The sequence below is a fragment of the Paroedura picta genome, chromosome 17, assembly GCF_049243985.1.
Source record: "Paroedura picta isolate Pp20150507F chromosome 17, Ppicta_v3.0, whole genome shotgun sequence".
NCBI classification, from domain to species: domain Eukaryota; kingdom Metazoa; phylum Chordata; class Lepidosauria; order Squamata; family Gekkonidae; genus Paroedura; species Paroedura picta.
Window position 1 is genome coordinate 3,576,988 of NC_135385.1, and position 8,100 is coordinate 3,585,087.

The 8,100-nt window shown below is 48.3% G+C and overlaps 1 long non-coding RNA gene across 1 annotated transcript; it reads right to left on the reverse strand.

Annotated features, from left to right (window-relative positions):
* Positions 1–3,835: 3,835 nt before the first annotated feature.
* LOC143827530 (uncharacterized) lies at positions 3,836–6,606 on the reverse strand. The gene is made up of 3 exons (XR_013227342.1): positions 6,428–6,606; positions 6,265–6,334; positions 3,836–4,345 (listed from the first exon to the last, which is right to left on the reverse strand). It is a non-coding gene; the product is annotated as an uncharacterized LOC143827530 (long non-coding RNA).
* Between the last annotated feature and the right edge of the window lie 1,494 nt (positions 6,607–8,100).

An 8,100-nucleotide genomic window follows, 5' to 3' on the forward strand; every position in this document is an offset into this window, starting at 1 on the left:
CCTTCTCCACTTTATAATCCCAGAGATGGGGACCATTATAGGAGACGGGATAGATAAAATGAAAGGGTACAGAGGAGAGCGACGAGGATGATCTGGGGCCAAGGGACCAAGCCCTATGAAGATAGGTTGAGGGACTTGGGAATGTTCAGCCTGGAGAAAAGGAGGCTGAGAGGGGACATGATAGCCCTCTTTAAGTATTTGAAAGGTTGTCACTTGGAGGAGGGCAGGATGCTGTTTCTGCTGGCTGCAGAGGAGAGGACACGCAGTAATGGGTTTAAACCAAGTACAACGATATAGGATAGATATCAGGAAAAAATTTTCACAGTCAGAGTAGTTCAGCAGTGGAATAGGCTGCCTAAGGAGGTGGTGAGCTCCCCCTCACTGGCCGTCTTCAAGCAAAGGTTGGAGACACACTTTTCTTGGATGCTTTAGGATGCTTAGGGCTGATCCTGCGTTGAGCAGGGGGTTGGACTAGATGGCCTCTAGGGCCCCTTCCAACTCTATGATTCTAGGATTTGGAAAGAGGCCTTGCTACACTGCACAGCCGAACAGTTCCAGCGTATTGCTGAAGAGATAACAAGGAGCCCTTTTTTGACCCCCTCAGCTTTCTGCAGCGGGACCCCGCAGGGCCAGACAACGGTGGGCTGAAGAGAAATGATCTCATCTGAGGCGATAAACAACACGACCTGCAGACATTGGGCAAGCCGGCTTTGTGCCTGTTAGAGGCTGGGAAGGGCCTTTAAGGTGGGAGAAAGAGATAGATTGAAGAGAGATTTTGCAGCCCTCCGCGCTTTCCCCAAGCTCCTCTGCAAGATTAGCACAATATTTAATTGCATAACGTGCCCACTTCCCCTCACAGCCAAGGCATTTCAGACAAGGGTCCCGCACCCATCTTGTCCATCTCCCATAAGTTCAATGGGTCTACTTTTTAAGGGGGGGAAATAGGTGTTCACAGTCTGGTCCTCCAGCGTTCACCCTCCAAACTCGTGCTGGCAAAAGGTTGAGCTTTTCTTTCCCCCCCGCACAGTCTCTTCCTCTGCCGTCACGTTCAACGGATTACCTTTCCAGCCCAACGCAACCTGTGTAAGGAAAGGCCTTCCTTCAAGCCTCTTTGAAATGTCTATTTATTTTCCGCTTCCCTTGAAGTTGAAAATGGCAGACGCCGATATAAATGGAACAAAATACTTATATGTTGAAATTTTCTTTTGGAATCGGCAAGATTTCGCGAGAAATCCTTCACAAGCCACTGCCCTGCTACTATTCTAGCAAGCCGGCCAAAAATCTTTCCCTCTCGCTCCTGTTGAAAGGGCTAGCAAGGGCCTTCCTTGATAAATAGTTCCAGAGTTTGGGGTTTGAACAGGAAGGATTGTTCCTTGACTTCTTGATATTTCACCTTCCAGTGAGACACAAGAAAGGACAAGCCATCACCCAACAGTATCAAATCTACACATTTGGAAGAGGAGTATCAAGACCTTGTGTACCTGCTTCCTTGATCTTGACCAGTTTCATGAATTTTGACCTGTTCCACGTTTTTATGCTTTGGCTCAGTGATGTTTGTTTAACCTGTTGTTTAAGGTAAAGGTAAAGGTATCCCCTGTGCAAGCACTGAGTCATGTCTGACCCTTGGGGTGACGCCCTCTAACGTTTTCATGGCAGACTCAATACGGGGTGGTTTGCCAGTGCCTTCCCCAGTCATGACCGTCTACCCCCCAGCAAGCTGGGTACTCATTTTACCGACCTCGGAATGATGGAAGGCTGAGTCAACCTTGAGCCGGCTGCTGGGATCGAACTCCCAGCCTCATGGGCAGAGCTTTCAGACGGCTGCCTTACCACTCTGCGCCACAAGAGGCTCAACCTGTTGTTTACCTATGTCCTAATTGTGTAATGGGTTTTTCACCACTCCTCTGCTGGCAGGTGTTTTATTTTTCTGACTTTGCCAGACTGATTTTGCTAGACTGATCGGTGCTCTTGGGAATGCCTGTAGCATCTGGGAGTTATCAAATGCTTTGCCTGGGAATCTGAGTCTAGGAAACTTAGAGCCAGACACGTTTAAGAGCATGCCAAGATTTGAAATGGGGGGGGGGAGAGGTTACGAGAGCAGTATAAAAGCATGTTTGTAGTATAGCTTATCAGTTTCAGCAAGGAAAATCCTTGCTTCTGTTCACCGTTTTCTTCAATAAAGAGATTTCTTGTTTATAACAGATCTGTTTATTAGGAACTTGATGGAGGCATTTTTTGCTCACAATTACCAGTGTTGCCTCTTGTGGCGCAGAGTGGTAAGGCAGCCGCCTGAAAGCTTTGCCCATGAGGTTGGGAGTTCAATCCCAGAAGCCGGCTCAAGGTTGACTCAGCCTTCCATCCTTCCGAGGTCGGTAAAATGAGTACCCAGCTTGCTGGGGGGTAAACGGTAATGACTGGGGAAGGCACTGGCAAACCACCCCGTATTGAGTCTGCCATTAAAACGCTAGAGGGCGTCACCCCAAGGGTCAGACATGACTCGGTGCTTGCACAGGGGATACCTTTACCTTTACCTTTACCTTTACCAGTGTTGCTTGGACTTTCTTTTGTCCTTATGTCCCCCTCAGTCACCGTGGCAGACTTATCCTCCTTAAATATATCAAATCCCCTTTAAAGATGGTTATTCCTGCAGCCGTCTCTGTACCCTCTGGCAGCCAGTTCTACATTTTAATCACTCCCTGCGTAAAGTAGTATTTTCGTTTGTCAATCCTGAACCTACTGCCCATCGGACTGTCGAGCCAAATGCTCGACTTTGAAGAAGTTGATGCCCTAAGAGGCTTCCATGCTTGAGAGGACCGGCAGGGGGCAGAAGGGCGAGGTCTCAGCTAACTGCTGTTGGGAAGTGAGTCTCTAGTTTCCCAGTATTCTTTTAACATGGAGATATTTATTGAACTCGGGATGCTTCCCATGCAATTCAATGTCAAGTGAACACAAACAAATCCAAATTGCGGATTTCCCCCATTTATCTCTGGAATCGGCTCACCATTTTAATCATGCCGTATGTGAATTTGCCCTCCCACTTTGCCTGCAAGTCTGACTTGATGACTTCCACACCGTTCGCTGGCAGGGTCTCATGGGAATTGTAGTCCATGGACCTCTGGAGGGCCGCAGTTTGACTAACCCTGGGCTAGAACATGGCTACTTGAATGGTTGGGTCCACCCAACTCTATAGGTGCAATTTCTGCCTAATCTGATCGGGAGGCTGTATCTGGGCTGCCTGTTAAGGAAATGCATGGGTCTTTCTCTTCGCCAGTTCTTCCCTCCTAGAACAACGTAACAGTAATTGTAGTTACAACTAAGGCAGGGCCTTCTCTGGTATCGTATGAGAGGCATTGTAGGTGCGGTGGTTAAAAGCAGTGACCTCTAATGTGGAGAGCTGGGTTTGATTCCCCACTCCTCCTCCACAGACAGACACCTTGGGCCAGTTCTCTCAGAGCTCTCTCAGCTGCACCTACCTCACAGAATGCTGTTGTGAGGAGAGGAAGAGAAGGCGATTGTAAGCTGCTTTGAGACTCTTTTGGGTAGTGGAAAGCAGGGTATAAAAAAACATTTTTTCTCTTCCTCGTCCCATGCCCTCCCCCCTCAAAAACAACACATAACCATTTCTGTGCTCTTCTGTGTACATTTTGGAATATTGTGCACAGTTCTGGTCTCCCAATCTCAGAAAGGATACGGACCTGGAAAAGGTGCAGAAAAGGCTAACCAAAAGGATCAAATCTTTGTTGGTCTTAAAGGTGCCACTGGACTCTGATTTTGTTTCAAAATGATCAAAGAAAGACCTAAGTGTTTCAGGTGAGGCCTTTTAGTATAGGTTGGTAAAGGACAGGCATGTGCACTTCTGTTATAGATTCAGGATCGTCAAAGAAAGTACTTCATACAGCATATAATTAATTGACAGGATTCACTGCCTCAAAACACAGCTAAGGTTAGAGGGCTTCAAAAAGCTGTAAGTCCAATTCACGGGGAACATAACTACTAATCATGCAAGCTCAACAGGACACTTGCTCTGAGCCCGAATATTTCTGAGCAGTCCTGGAAGTCCTGGAAACATTTGGCCAGGGCACAAGATGCTGGGCTAGGAGAACCTTGGGCTGAAATCAGAATCTGTTGTTGTTGTTGTTGTTGTTGTTGTTGTTGTTGTTGTTGTTGTTGTTGTGAGCCATTCAGTCGAGTCCAACTCTTGGCGACCCCATGGCACAACTACTGCCATGATTTCAGATCTTGCACTGCTTCTTTTAGCTGTGAATGTTCTGGCCAGTGTCCATTTTGATTGTATCTAACCACTGTGTTCTTTGTCAGCCTGGTTTCCTTTCCCCACTGACCAGTCCTAGCATAACGAAGAAGAAGAAGAAGAAGAAGAAGAAGAAGAAGAAGAAGAAGAAGAAGAAGAAGGAAGAAGAAGAAGAGGTTAGTTTTTATATGCCGCTTTTCTCTACCCGAAGGATTCTCAAAGCGGCTTACAGTCACCTTCTCTTTCCTGTCCCAGCAACAGACACCTATGAGGTGGGTCAGAACAGCATTATCAGTGCCGTGGCGAGCCCAAGGTCATCCAGCTGGCTGCATGTGGGGGAGTGCAGAATCGAACCCGGCTTGCCAGATTAGAAGTTGGCACTCCTAACTCTACACCAAACTGGCTCTCTAGTGCCCTACCTGTGCCCTGAACATCTAGCCATGGTGATCCATGTGACAGTCACCTCTAGAATTGATTTCTGTAACTTGCTTTACATGGGCCTGCCCTTGTCTCTGACCCAGAAATTGCAGCTGGTGCAAAATGCATAGAATCATAGAATCATAGAGTTGGAAGGGGCCACAGAGGCCATCTAGTGCAACCCCCTGCTCAACGCAGGATCAGCCTAAAGCATCCTAAAGCAGATAGACAAAGATCATAGAATCATAGAATCATAGAGATGGAATCCCCCTAGAGGCCATCTAGTGCAACCCCCTGCTCAACGCAGGATCAGCCTAAAGCATCCTAAAGCATCCAAGAAAAGTGTGTCTCCAACCTTTGCTTGAAGACCGCCAGTGAGGAGGAGCTCACCACCTCCTTAGGCAGCCTATTCTATTCTGCTAGGATCCTATTCTGCTAGGATCCTCACAAGAACACCATAGAGGGCCCATATCCAGCCTGTGCTGAAGCAGCTGCATTGGTTGCCAGTGGTGGTCTGGATCAGCTTCAAGGTTTTGGTTTTGACCATTAAGACACTTCACAGTCTGGGCCCCACGTATCTGAGGGACCTCTTATCACCCTATCCTCCCCGCAGGACTTTGTGCTCTGTGGGTTCCAACTTGTTGGTCATTCCCAGGCCCAGAGAAGTACACCTGTGCTTGGCCAGCCAGGGCCTTTTCCGTCCTGGCCCCTACCTGGTGGAATGAGCTCCTGGAGGAGCTGCGGGCCCTGGGAGAGCTCTCAGATTCCTGCAGGGCCTGCAAAACGGGGCTCTTCCACCAGGTCTATGGTTGAAGTCAGTACTTGTGCTAGTAGAAGATCAGATGGGACTCCCCCCCCCCCCAGAAGATATGCTCCCACTCCGGTCCATTGGCGTGGTTGGTTGTCACACTCCTCTCCTAGCCACCCAAGTTCCAACAGGCTCCATCTGCCTTCGACAATCTGATCCTTGCAGTGTGTTCCCCAGACGCTTCTGCAGGTAAAGATGTCAAAATCCGATTTATGCTTTTGCAATGCAAAAACTGGCGTTTATAATTGCCTGTACACTAACAACCCCTTTGATCCTCTGGCCTGCCATCCTGCCTTAGCCCTTAGGTGGGAATGCCTTAGACCTGCTTCGTCCCTCCCCCCCTGTGTTGTGCCTGGGAATCACTGTAAGGGATTGTTAGGTTTGATTTTCCAGTCTTAGCAAAATCCCTGTGATATTATGTTCTTTATTTCTCCAATAAAGAGCTTTCTTTTCCTAAATGAAGCCCAATTATTGGGAATAATTAAAGACTCTCCCAAAGGAAGTTGGAGGAAAATGGCTCCCCTTGTCAGATATGGTCATGAAGACCACCAGCTTAGTGACTTCTTTGGGATGGTAGTATCTTGACTTATTTGTGCTCCCTTTGTGTGTGTGTGTTGTATGTCATTCACTGTGTGCATTTTGTGTCATTCAGATAAGGAAGAAGAGTCCATTGTAGAGGCCTGGCATGGAAGTGGGTCCAAGGAATCAGACCTATAGACTACATCATCAGCTGGTGCCTGAGGTCCACCAACCTCTCCTGGGTTTCTTTCACCCCTTCCAACAATCTTACCTGCTTCTCTTCAGGTAGAAACACTTTGGCTTTCCTTGTCTGAATCCTAGCCTCTGAGTGGACGATGTCCCTGGAGGGTGTGAGATGAATGTTTTAAAAAGCCCACTGACCAGGCAGCTGTGTGCCTAAAAGACTGCACAGGGGACTTGATGTCCCAGCTCACCTCCTTGGCTCTGTGGAACACATCGTCCAGGACGATTCCTGGTTGTTGTAGGTAGGCTATTGGGACTTCCAGGGCCTTGGTAAACACCCTCGGAGATTCTAACAGCCTTCTACTGGAAGAGCTGGCCCTGGAAATCAAAAAGAGAACCGTCTGGAAGGTGGAATATACAGGTAAGTATCTCAAAGGCCTAAGGACTATGTGATTATCCTGCTGAACACACTGTAGAATTCAGTGAACTGATTCAAACCAGAATTTGCACTTTGCATTTACCCATAACTTTAGTTCTTTTTGATCTAGGATTGTTTGCTAGTCCCTGGATCTTACTGGGATTACAAGGAGCATGGAATAAATCAAATGGAAATGCTGTTCTAAAGCCCCCCCCCCACACACACACACACTAGATGTGCACAGAGAAGAAAGAGTCTCTATTCTGCCTTGGGAAGTGGGGAGACACAGAAGGGGGGGGCAGAGTTGGTTTATCTACGTAGCATATTTAGCATGTGCTGTGGGCCCCTTGCTTACAGTAAAGGAGGTGGCTGCATTGTGCAGGTGCAGTCCTAAGAAGGTGGTGCCAAGAGACCCGGCAAGTTAGAGCATCATTATTATTAACTAGGGGCAAAGCCCGTTGTCTCCAAGAATACAACGGGCGCTAGAGCTTGGCAGTGGGAAGAGGAAGGGAGGAGTTGTCCAGTCTGTAAGGGCATGAGGTTGTCATGTGTGTTGTGTGGGAGGTTGTGGTGGCATGGTGGCAAATGAGGCCATGGGTGTGGAGATATGGGTGTCAAGAACTTGCGGTGTGGAATGTTGGTTGATTGTGGGAGAGGACTGACCTTTGGGAATTGTGGCATAGTGGTTACAGATGAGCTTTCCAGAGCCATGTCCTCAGATATGTGAAGGGAAAATCAGACTGGAGACTCTTCTTAGGGGAAGATTACATGGCAACCAATTCCCCCCAGTTCTGCGTCATTTCCCTTCTTGTGTGAATTAGGCCACATTCACCGAAATGCCCCTCTGCCCTAATACACATGGGGTAGTCACAGTACACAGGTGTCCACCCTGTTCCTTCTGTCTCCCATATTTTCACTGTTGGTAAAATGTTATGTGACCACATGCTTCTTTCATTGTTGCTCCTTAGAAGAACGGATTTTTGTACCCTATTGCTTACTACCCAAAGGAGTCTCAAACACCTTTTCCATTTGTCTCTCCACAATAGTCAACCTGTGAGGTATGTAGGGTTGTGAGAGATCTGAGAGAACTGGGAATGGGCCGCAGTGATCCTGCAGGCCTCAGGTGTCTCAAAGCATTTTCCAATTGTCTTCCCCTTCTCTCCCCATAGCAGACTCCCCATGAGGGAGGTGGGGTAGCGAGCCTCACAGGGAAGCTGGCAACCCTAAGAGGAAGACTCTCTGTGCACAGCAGTCTTGACCTTAAGGTAAAGGTATCCCCTGTGCAAGCACCGAGTCATGTCTGACCCTTGGGGTGACGCCCTCTAGCGTTTTCATGGCAGACTCAATACGGGGTGGTTTGCCAGTGCCTTCCCCAGTCATTACCATTTACCCCCCAGCAAGCTGGGTACTCATTTTACCGACCTCGGAAGGATGGAAGGCTGAGTCAACCTTGAGCCGGCTGCTGGGATTGAACTCCCAGCCTCATGGGCAGAGCTTTCAGGCGGC